This window comes from Nicotiana sylvestris, chromosome 2, assembly GCF_000393655.2.
Source record: "Nicotiana sylvestris chromosome 2, ASM39365v2, whole genome shotgun sequence".
NCBI lineage: Eukaryota > Viridiplantae > Streptophyta > Magnoliopsida > Solanales > Solanaceae > Nicotiana > Nicotiana sylvestris.
Genome location: NC_091058.1, coordinates 161,852,811 through 161,865,438, shown reverse-complemented (window position 1 = coordinate 161,865,438; position 12,628 = coordinate 161,852,811).

Genomic DNA, 12,628 nt, shown 5'->3' with positions numbered 1-12,628 from the left:
ATACTCTCCAGATCTATCCGCTTATCACAACTTTCCCAACCGTCTTAGTAGCTCCATCACTCATCATCCAATTACCTCTCCCCAAAATCGCCCTCCTGTCACATCTACTATCCCCGACAATGAATACTCATCCAAAGCTCATGATGCCCAATATTACCCCTCAGAGGTTGCCCACAAGGTTCCTAACTCATACAAGCAGGGTCCGCGGGATGAGTCTCATGTTGTAAATGAAGAGTTCACAGGAAGAAAAGGGCGAGATAGGATACCCAGGAGGCTGAAAGGCATAGAACATTCTTTAATGAACAAGCAAGGAACGGGAGACCAGGGTAGCATGTCTTACAAAGAATTGTCTATGTCCCCCAACGTTCATCTGCCTGCGAGGTTTAAGGTGCCAAAGTTTAACCTGTATGATGGGTGTAGGGATCCGGTAGCCCATTTGAGGGATTATTGCAATGAAATGAGAAGTGTCGGCGAGAAAGATAATTTGTTGATGGCGTACTTTAGTGAGAGCCTGACCGGGACAGCTTTGGAATGGCATAATCATCAAGATGTTGGTAAGTGGACTACACTGGGTGACATGGCTCAAGATTTTGTTCGATACTTTCAATACAGATCAGGTGTTACCTTAGACCGCTCCTCCCTATCTAAAATGGAAAAGAAGCCGGAGGAAAGCTTTAGGGAGTTTTGGCTCAGATGGAGGGAGAAAGCTGCTCGAGTCAATACCCCGATTGGTGAAGAAGAAACAGTTGAGCTTTTCTTACAAGCCTAGGGGCCCACCTACTTCAGTCATTTGATCCCGGCCTTGGGAAATCCTTTCAATGATGTGTTAAAAATGGGGGAATGGCAGAAGAGGGAATCAAATCAGGTAAAATCATGATCTGTTTGAAAGACATTCAGAACATCCCAGTAAGCTTGGGTGGAAGAAAGAGAATCAGAAAAGATGATCCGATGGGCTTTCCCGATCAACACTTTCAGCCTCGACATCGTCCCCGGGGATATCCTAATGCACCAGATGATCCTCTCCAATGCCACTTCTCTCCACGGAACTCCCAAAATCGTACATTACTCTCTCAGTACCCAGCTCCACAAAATGCCTATCCACCCCCACAAGCCTATCGAAAACCCTGTGTATCAGGTTTCCGGCCCAATCAAGCATTTAAGAATGAGAGGTTGCTGAAAAAAGAAAAGTCTTTCACCCCATTGGGAGTGTCATATGCCAGTTTGTTCCAAAAGTTGAAGCAATTGGACATGTTGAAGCCGATTCATATAAAAATGCCAAACCCTCTGTCAAAGGAGTTTGATTTTTCTCAAAGGTGCGCATATTGCTCAGATGCCCCGGGGCATGACATAGAGAAGTGTTGGAATCTGAAGAAAGCAATTCAGAAGCTTATTGATGCAGGTGACATTGTCGTGCAAAATCCAGATGCAGCAGACACTAGCCAAAGTCCATCGCCTGCTCGCAATGAGACGCATATGGTGAGTATGATTTGTTTTGAAAAGGAATATGAAAATTCTTCTGAGATCCTCGAAGGTCCACGCTCTGCAAAGTTTTTAGTTCTATCAGAGGCTGATCTTAAGAACGAGCCAGCAAAAGGAACCCAAAAGCAATTTGTTAAGAACAATGTGATGGAAGTTTGTGAAGGTCCTAGTAATGTTGATGCAGAATTCAGTGGCTAAGATGTCGAGCTTGGCAATTGGAAAGACGCTCCTATCTTGGTTAGCCAGGGGGAGTTTTGGTGGTTTATTTTGTTGTCATTTTTGTTGTTCGGGTTATTTCAGGGTTGTAATCCAGATATTGTCTTGTGACTCAAACCCTTTTGTCCTCTTATTTTGCCTAGTTTGTTTAGTCTAGTAGCCTTCTTAGTGTTTTCTAGGTTTGTTCTAGGTTTGTAACCCCAGTCTAGTTTATCTGTTTTGTTGTCCAAACCCTTTCACCATCTGTCTAATGCAAGTTTCTGTTTTCTGTTATTTCAGTCATTTTTGTTTAGTTCTCTTTTCCTTTTATAGTCCTTTTCCTGTTGACTCTAGTGACGTGACATGCATGCATAATTCTCAGCCGGGTTTTAAAAGACATTTTAATCATGAAGCAATGAAACAATGTTGAAGATGTAAGGACATTTGAGGGAAATAAGTAAAGGCATTTTGAGATCACTTCAAGCCCGAATTGTGTGAAACTGGGGTAGATAGAACATAAAGAACCCTATTGAAATGCATCCTGCTGCATTAATTTGAAGATAAAAGCAAGTTTGCCCCAAATTTGTAGGGGGGCCATTCGCGGAAATGAGAGTGAGAGTGTTTTCCAATGGTGCTTTGTATATAACAAATGTAGAAGGAGAATGTGTGGGTACGGTCATCAAGTCTGGCACAACCAAAAGTTGTTACGAATGTTTTCCTTGATTTGTTTATTGTGTTGTTTGTACTTGACAGGTTTTGAAGGTTGGAATGACGAAGGCATTTTGTTCCGCTATCTAAACACTTTATCCCTCGTCACTCCTTTTGAGCCTTATTTATTTTCTTTCATACCCCTCTTTCGAAATCAGTAGCGAATATCAGAAACACAATCATGAAAGATAAGAAAAGGAAGAAAGAAAGAGAGAAAGAAAAGGAAAGAGAAAGAAAGAAAAAAAAAAGAAAAAAAAAGGAAAGAGAAAAGAAAAAGAAAAAGAGAAAAGCAAGAAAAAAGAAGAAAAAGAAAAAAAAAGAGGAAAAGAAGAAAGAAAAAACAACAAAACAACAAAAAGAGGAAAAGGAAGAAAGAAAAGAAAAGAAAAGAATAAAAAGAAAAGAAAAATCACAACAACAGAGCAATTCCTATGTCATGAACTACGTTCGACCTGATTCCTTTTAAGGATACATAGGCAGCCTCACAGTTCGGTCTCATCAAACAAAAATCCAAAAGTCCCCAAGCAAGAAACTGGGGCAGAAGTTGTAGTTGTTGCAAGAAACCTGATTCTGAAAGGTGTAATTTTGAACCCATGTGAATTGTTTTGAGCCTTTGATATCCTGTCTTTCTAATCCCATCCAAATGCCCACATTATGGTCCAAAGAAAGACCTTCCGATCAGTCTTCGAGAGATGCCAAGTCAAGCAAGGAGAGTAATTCATATCAGGGGCAACACTCTGGTCCAAGCAGAAAAATAATGAAAATGAGAGAGTCTTATTGGTGAAAACCCTCGTGGGCACTGTAAGGCGATGATAAGTTGAGAGAAAGAACAAAATGAGAGAGGCTTGATGGTGAAAACCCTTCGGGCACTACAAATCGAATAAGGATTGTGAATCAGATTGGATAATCAGAGCATTGAAGCCCAGTTTCACGGTTTAGGGGTGTAACAGGAGTTGAACATCAGACTTGCCCAACAGAATAGGCCACAGGTGCATGTCATGGTCATTAGAGTTGGTATCCACATCTGATAGGTTTCTACTTTGTAGTTTTCTTGTTAGGAACCATTTCTTTCCTTTGTCCTTTACATTGTTCCTTTTGTCTTGTTTACTTCCTCTTTCTGAGTTGGTTTGGTCAGAACAAGTGAGAAATGACTTCAAAATTTGCCGCCAGCTTTCCAATTGCACAAAACGGGATCTGGCCAGCACATCAAAGTGGCATAAGTTAGGAAAGATCAACAAGCGCACTGAGTTGGTAGCAATCAACATGCTTTGGGGTCCATGAGAAATACAAAAGTTTGGTATGTTTCAATTCATGAACAGTGCAACAGATAGAGGATGTTGGGTGAATGGGTCAAAGGTATTCTCTATGATGAGATCAACAAAGAAAGTGTTTAACCAGTGACAAGCGAGGTCTTCCAAGTAGAAATCAAAGTTATCGTGACAAGTGAGGAAACAATAGACTTCAAGACCAAGGACAGTGATTTAAATCAGTAAAGAACAGCATGCGCACTAAGTGGATGGAAATTAACGTGCTTTGGAATTCATGATAAACACAAAGGTGCAGTACACGTCAACACAAGAGCACGATGCAATAGGTGGAGGGTGTTAGGTGGACAGATCAAAGGTATTTTCGGTGAAACACAAAGGTTGGTAAATGTTAGTCATGAGCAATGCAATAGATAAAGGGAATTGGGTCTGAACGGAGAAGGGGTATTTTTTATGACAAGGATGGCAGAGAAAGTGGCTAGTCCATAAGCAAGCAAGGTCCTCAAGGGGAAATCAGTTATCACGAGAAGTGAAGGAGCAATCGCCCTCAAAGTCAAGGCCGCAAACCAACCACCATATTTTAAACTGACAAAATTTCTCTTTGATTAAAACAGGGGCAGGAGATTTCGGTTGTTTCGGAGAAACCCTCCGTGGAGAAAGACAGTCACCAAACAGGTTTTATTTTTGATTTTCAGGACCCTCCTGGAAAATTGGACGTAGTTTAAAGTTCAGAAATAACATAATCTAGCATAAATGTATCCCAAAATAATATATGTTAGCTTAGAAGTTTGCATGTTCGAGAGAGGATTCAATTAGGAGTTTCCAGGACCCCCCTGAAAAATGGGACTTAACTTTAAGATTTCGATTAGATAACAACATTTAGCGTAAACTCTGTTGTAGGGTAGTATAATTCAGACATGAAAGTTGTCACCCTTAAGATAAAATTTGACCTTCGATTTTCAGGACCCTCCTGGATAATGGGGAGTAGTTTAAAGATCCTTTTAGATAGCAAGATTTAGCGGAAGTCACACCTGTAGAAGACATAACTTAGATTTTAAATTGTTGTTTAGTTAAGAATTGTCAGGACCCCCCCTGAATAATGGGACCTAGCTTTCAAATCCTTAGTAACACTTGTTAATATGATTTAGTTTTACAATCACATCTGTCCCCAGCCGCCAAACTGGGGCAGAAAATTTTCTTTGTTTCTGTTTGTTTATTTTGAAGTCAGGAGCCCTCCTAGAGAGCAGGGAATACATTTCAAGTTGAAGTTAGGAGCCCGCCTGGAGAGCAGGGAATACATTTCAAGTTGAAGTCAGGAGCCCGCCTGGAGAGCAGGGAATACTTTCAAGTTGAAGTCAGGAGCCTGCCTGGAGAACAAGGGAGTACAATTTAAAGTTTTAGTTTTCAAATTCTTTTCTTTGTTTTGAAGTCAGGAGCCCACCTGGAGAGCAGGGAATACATTTCAAGTCAGCAGTCAGTAGACTGCCTGGAGAGCAGGGAATACTTTCAAGAGCAGCAGTCAGGAGCCCGCCTGGAGAACAAGGGAGTACAATTTAAATTTTAGCTTTAAAATTCATTGTGTTTTCTATCTTGAAGTCAGAAGCCCGCCTGGAGAGCAGGGAGCACTTTCAAGTTGAAGTCAGGAGCTCGCCTGGAAAGCAGGGAATACTTTCAAGTCAGCAATCAGGAGCCCGCTTGGAGAACAAGGGAGTATAATTCAAGTTTTAGCTTTCAAGTTTTATTGATATTTGGTAATGTGATCCATTTTACACTTACATCTGTGCCCAGCCACCAAACCGGGGCAGAAAACTTTCTTTGTTTTGTCTATTTTGTTGAAGTCAGGAGCCCGCCTGGAGAGCAGGGAACACATTTCAAGTTAGCAGTCAGGGAGCCCCTCCTGGAGAATAGGGTTAGTTTTTACTTTAGTCAAGCTTAGTTTATAGTTTTCCTAGTCTATTCTTTAGTTTACTTTCATCATTGCATCAATAGTACAAGTGGTTTACAATTTTGCTAACAACCCACAAATCTTCCTAGTGCAAACTGGGGCAGAAAAATTTCTTTGTTTTGTCTGTTTTGTTGTAATCAGGCGCCCACCTGGAGAACAAGGGGAAACAACTCAAGTTTCTAGGGAAAGCAGTGTCGAAGGAAGACAACTCGAGTTTCAAGGGAAAACAATTTCGAAGGAAGACAATTCAAGTTTCAGGGGAAAATGGTTCAAGGTGCAAAGGAAAACAGTGTCAAGTAACAAGAGAAGACGGTTCGAGTTCAACGGTCAGGCGTCCACCTGAAGAAAAGGAAAAACATCCCAGATTGCAATTCAAGTCAGCAACCAAAGAATCTCGTGGCAAGAATGCTAGTCAACAGTCCGAGGTGATCAACAGAAGTTAGTCACAATAAAGAAAATAGAGAAAGACAAGAAGTGAATCCAAATGCAGAAGTTGATGAAAGATGTGAACTGCTTAAGACGTGGTGGAAGTCACAAGCACTACATGTCCGGTCCTGACCCAAAAGCTGTAGAAGAACGAGCTATCACCTGCAGCTAACAAGTGCCAAGGTTCAAATCTAAAGTCTGCATGAAGAACCATTCAAGACTCAAGATCAAGCTTCAGAAGACTTATAGATAGGAATCTTGTAACTCGTAGTTGATAGGCTTAGCTAGTCTTTTTTATGTTTTGATTTTGATGTAATAGCAGGACTGCAGACCGGAACCTCGACGGAACGGCACCTCGACTGGCTCTCCACCTCGGTATACTCCATCACCTCACTCATCTCTGAACTACACGTGGCCTGATTCCTTTATAGCCAAGGATATGTAGGCAGCCCAGATACTAGGGCTCAGTCACACTCCCTTCTCTCTTAGCTTTAGTCTCTCCAAATAGGAGTCCGGTCAAAAACTTGTCTAGTCAGTCTTTGTCTAAAAACTCTGTACGTTTCCAATCAAAGAGGGGCAGCTGTAGACATGTGATTTTTGACCCTCCCCAAGATTTTTCATATTTTAGCACGTAAATATTTAATTTAGGCATAATATAGATATTTAAAGTAATTTTGACTCTTTTACTTTATTTTATTACAAGAAAACAAAAAATCACAAAAATAGGTTCATTAATGTTTTGTAGCCATTTTTAATCTAAAAAAAAATCTTAAAAAAAATATACAACAATAGTATCATATTTTTATTTTAATATGATATTCAAAAATACCAAAAATAGATTTGTTTAATTATTTGAATAGTAGTAATAATTAATAAATGGGCCAGTATTTTTAATCTCATTCGCAGCGAAAGAATAGAACTTGAGCTCGATCAACCCATTTTAAGGCCTAATTTTGGACCTAGCCCACAATTGTCAAGCCCATAATTCCTAGGCCCATACCCCTTAACCTAAAACCCTACCAAAAAACCTACAATATAAAAAAAGAAAAAGCCTAAGACTAAAGACCTACGGAAAAAAGGCTGGCCGAACTCTCTTCTTTCTCTCTCTAGCTGCGATGAACAGTAGCGACGCAGCAACAGTTCACTGGCCATAACTCCAGCGTCCACCATGGAAAATTTTCAAAATTGGTGTCTAAAGAAGATCCTAATCTTTGCACACAATCCCCAATCGATTTCATCTCCAAACTCGCAATCAATTGTTCCAGATCTACGATTTAATGTAGAGGCTACTGTAGCATGCAGGTTCTGTGTTTTGAGCAGCCATGGCTGCCTTCGTCTCTCCCCAGCTCCATGCTGTGGGAGATTCCAGTCAAAATCCAAAGGAAACAATTGTTAAACACAATCCAAAAAAAACATATGCTGAAAGAATTGCTGGTCACAAATCTGACGCGTCGAAATAGAAAATTGAGTTATGTCCAGTTACTGTTATTCATGGAGAACCAACTGTTGAATTCACCATTGAAGAGGTTAAATCATTCACCATAGAAGAAGGACTGCATCAAGCAGTAATTCTAAAATTCTCGTATGGGAAACCAGATCTTCATGAGTTGCGACAAGCTATTCCAAAGCAATTTAACGTGAAAGGATATTGTAATGTTGGGCAACTAGAATATTGGCATATCTTGGTAAGGTTTGATCTTTTTGATGATTTTGTCCAGGTTTTGTCGAGAACTACTGGTTATATTACATCAAAAGGTGAAGATTTCTTTTATAGAACTTTCCCATAGACGATAGGATTTAATCCTCGCGAAGAAACGTCAAGAGCAGTGGTATGGATTTCGTTACCAGATTTGCCTGCAAATTTCTTCGCAAAATAGTCCTTATTATTCATAGCCTCAGCAGTGGGAAAGCCATTAGCAGTGGACAAAGCGACTCAAGATAGAACGCGACCAAGTACGTCAAGAGTGAAGGTGCTACTTGAGCTGCTGGACAAACATCCTAAGCGAGTTAGGATAAATATTGTGGATACAATTTCTCGAAGGTTAGTTGAACATTACTAGCAGATAGCATATGATAATCTCCCTAAATTTTGTACATGTTGTAAACACCAAGGACATGATGTAAAATCATGCCATTGGAAGATCGGAAAAGTAATGAAGAAGCTTCACCAATTGTTGAAGTTGAAGGGCCGTGTAATCTTGACAAATTAGAAGGGGATGTTAGAGACTATCTTAATGCAAAAAGGGCTGGAAAAATGGTAGATAATATAGCAAAGACGACTGTGGTCGAGCAGCAAAAGGTGCGAACAACAATGGAAAATCGAACTGGTAACTTGAACATTGATCGAGCAGTGAATGATAAGGGTCCAGCTTTAGCGATTAATCTTGTGGGGCAGGCCTATGATGAGATACATGTTTCTACTGTTGCAACTCTCATTGATCGACCTGAAAGTTCAGCTATGGAACATAAATAGGCTAATGAGGATCGAGATGGTGCAGCGTTGCAACTTGGGAAGGATAAAAAGCATGCTGCTGTTCGAGGTTCTACTGGTAATGCCCTACAGGTTACACAAGCAGCAGTTGTCCAGAACTCTGCTAATTTATCTGATAGAGGAGTGCCCAGTACCTCTCATGGGAGGATAGAAAATAATGCAGGAGGTTTCAAAGCTCCTGTTGTAATTGGTGATAGTTTGGAGTGGGCAAATGGTACAGTAGCAACGTTTGACAAAATGGACAATTCAGCTGGAGTTTTGCTACCCAATACTGGGGAATGGAAAAAGGCTTCTAGTTTGACTCATACAGCTGATCGAGCGACTATTGATCCAAATGGTAAAAGAGCAGGGCAACTTGAAGTCTCTTCTGCACAAATATGTAAATTTCAAGGTGTGCAAAAGGAAAGAATTGGAGAAGGTAATGTACATCAATGTGTAGTTGAGAAGGAGAAGATAACAGATATAAAGGAGAAACAACCTACTGAGGCACCTGGTGAACCAAGGAAATCTGATACAACTCCAAGCAAAGTAGCTACTAAGAGAAACAACTGGACAATGGTTAATACATCACCTAGCAAGAAGCAAGCTGCTTTTCAAAATTAGATTGTACCATCACAAGTAATTGGAGTATCAAACTCTTTTGATGCTTTGGTCAATGAGGGTGAACATGATATGAATAAGACTATAAATAAGGACCAACAGAGGGATGATGAGACACAATCAGTAGATGGAAAAACAAGCTCTACATGGAATGTAAATCCGCTGACAAAGGCAAATAACATAGTTGCTCGACTTGTGGATAAGGCTAGTCAAGTACCTGATGCTGCTAAATCAACAATGATGAACAGAACTCCAAAAAATGGCCAACCACAAGCTTCAGGAAGTAGCAATCAACAACAATTTCACAATAACACAGGTGGTCAACTAAGTGTGTCGAAAGACATTATTCCTGCTGATGCACAAAAGGCTGAGGCAAACAGTTCTAATGCACCCACACTATTTTTATCCAATCCTCAAGTCGAACAAATCATCAAAGATACACAAAATGCAATGATGATGAACCCCAATATTGTTAAACAACCATTTGTCACTCTAAACACCTCAGTTTTTGAAATCCCCTCGCAATCAGTGGAATCTTCTGGGGAGTTTGAAGGTGAATCTGGGCATCTCATGTTGTCAATGGGGAATAATAACGAGGTGATACAGTCAAATCTGAGGTTGATGGCTATCAAATCCAAGCTTTGGCAAGAGCAACATGAGGATGACGATGAAGAGGATTGGGGCGATGGTTTCGCTGGTTATTCTTCAGAAGAGGCTGATAAGGAGGTTGATCGGGATAGTGTAGGGGAAGAGATTGATATAATGGCTATGAAAAAACTTGGACAAGTACGAGCAGCAAGTGCCAAGAGTAATCTGAACCTCAATGCTCCTACTTTTGCTCCCAGAAGTTACTCAAATTCTGGTATGCAAAATGCAGCAACAGGAGCACCTACAGTTACTGTGCAGCAGTAGCAAATTGATCCCAACTCCTCAAATAATAATCCTACAGGTGATCGAAATACAATAGTACCACCAAAAACTGAGCAGCTCCAAGGTGTGATAACCAGTACACATGCAACAACTCCTACAACGAAGGTTAGTCCAGCAGCTAGTACTAAAGGTGATCGAGAAGTCACAGTAGTGCAATCTGGACAGAATCAAATCGTTACAACTGTCCCAGTTATTTCAGAGGAGGAGAGAAAGCTTTTGGATGCAATGGTGAGTTCTACTTCGTTAACTCCTATAAATCCAACTGCCTATAGCACTGGTCATGTGAGTAAGAGCAGGAATAAGCTGCAAAAAACTGAACAACATCAAAGCAAGGCAATGGTGACAAATACAAAGGGACAATCTGCATTGGTGACAATAGACATCGTCCAAAATGCTCCACAATCTGTGAATGTGGGGAGAGAAATTTTTGAAGAAGGAGAGGAAGATGCAATGATACAACAATGCAAAGCAGAGGCCACAAGAAAAGGAGATTTATCACCTATGCATAGCGGCAAAGGCAAGAAGACTCATACAAGGAAAAATAGTTGGGACGACAAGGTTGGTGATTTTTAAATGTTAGGCGACTTCCAATGAGAGTTTCCAAACAAAAGAAGGCCGCCCCAACTACATCTACAAAGTCCAATCTTTCAAAAAAGAAATCATGAATTTTGAATACATCTTGAAGAATTGGGATTGTGATAAAAAAGAGTTACAAATTGAAGAAATTACAAGTTCGGACAAGAAGGGACAACATTTTAATTCCTTCATCATTTTATTCTACCATTATGTTAGTATTCTCATTTGTAATATCATCACAGAGTATGTTATAAACTATGTGATGATCATTGAATATTTGGTCCTTTCCAGTTCTTTCTTTTTACATGCTTGCTAGTAGGTGAGGCCTTTTCTTTGCCTCAATAGGATTAGTAAGGTAAGGTTTAGCCCGGTTTGTGTTGCCTTAGACCTATGCCTTTGGAAAAAATGTCCACACTGCTATGAGATTATATGCCCTCGTGAGACGTTCCGACAGCTACACCATGAATCCTCTACATGAGGCTGTCATCATAAGGAAGTGGGAGGCGCAGAGGAGTGATTATATAGCCAAGACATATGGGAAATAATACCAGTGCTATTGTCCCCCTTATTTGTATTTTTCCTAATTGTTGTATTTTTTTTTCTTTTTTATTAATAAAAAACTAGCCCTAGGCACTTGCCTAGCGGATTGCCCAAAAAAAAGAAGGAAAAAAGGCTGAAAAAAGCAAAAACCTAGAGACACTAGGGATCAACTCCACTGACACCCACGAGATCCACCCCCCTGTGTCTTCTTCTTCACGACCCCTCGACCCCTCCTGCGTGTCGCTGTTCCTATACAAACGACCCTACGCTGCCGGCGATGCTGTTCTGTCCAACGACCAGCACCTTGAGCAGCCATACACGACCCATGCACGCCAGAGAAAACACCAACGACCTGCTCGTTGAATCAACGAGTTCCAGACGCGACAAACAAAACCAAGCAACCTCACCCAGCTCACCATCGTCGCTGGACCTCCGTTCATCGTGAAGCTGCCATTTCTGGTGAAGCTTCACGTCACAAACGACTTGCCATAGAATCTGGCGAACCGGGTTCAAACCCAGCAGTAAACCTAGCTCCAAAACTCCCTGAAATTAACTCAAATCAGTGCGAAAGTCAGCTCGAAGATGCTACCCAAATCCATGTTGAGTGAATCTGTTCAGTTCCGTCGAGGTGTTAGTTGATACACTGTCCGAGATTCCATCTGTTTTGAATTTCCGGCGAGGTTCCGGTGCTGCTACATTTGGTTCGAGTCCGTGTCTGTTATTCGAGCGTCGAAACAGTGCTTGTGTGTGAAGCTGTGTTTCGTCGAAAGTTTAGGTTCATATTTCTTAATTCATTTCTTCTGTCAACCTGATTAATCTTAATTTAGTGTTCAGATGATATGGATTTGATGTTTGAATGAAACGGGAGCTATGCCCAGATTCTTATTTATGGTTTTGAACAACATTCAGTTGTGGCCTGGCTATCATAACTTGATTACTATTGTTTTGAAGTTGCATTGTATTTGTAACTATGATGTTAGTAATTATCACATATTATCATTTGGACGTTTGGATTATTTTGAAACTCTACTCTTTTGAGTCTAGTTACATGTTTGTTTGAAAATTTTCTATTACATGGCATCACAAATAGTTGTTTGCAACCTGTTGGAAATGGCCTTGGCCATGTGGTGGAATCCTTTATTCATTGCAGACTCGTTTAGCAAGCGTGAAGGCTTGTTCTGCTTCTCGATTTTCTTTGTAGCAAGCAACACAGATTGCTCTTTGCCTCTAGCTGGATAGTCACAGTTTCGTTGTAATTTCTAATTTGCCCGCTTAGTTATTTGCTCGTATGTTTACTCGAATTGGTTATAACTGAACACGATGTTGTCACAATATAGATATTGGGTTGTTATTCATCAACTGAACTACGTCAAATTAGATTAAAGGGGCTTGGGTGTGCATTTATGTGACCCTACCATAATTTTGAACATTAATAAGTAAACATGCTAAAATCCGGGGGTGCATTTCATGTGA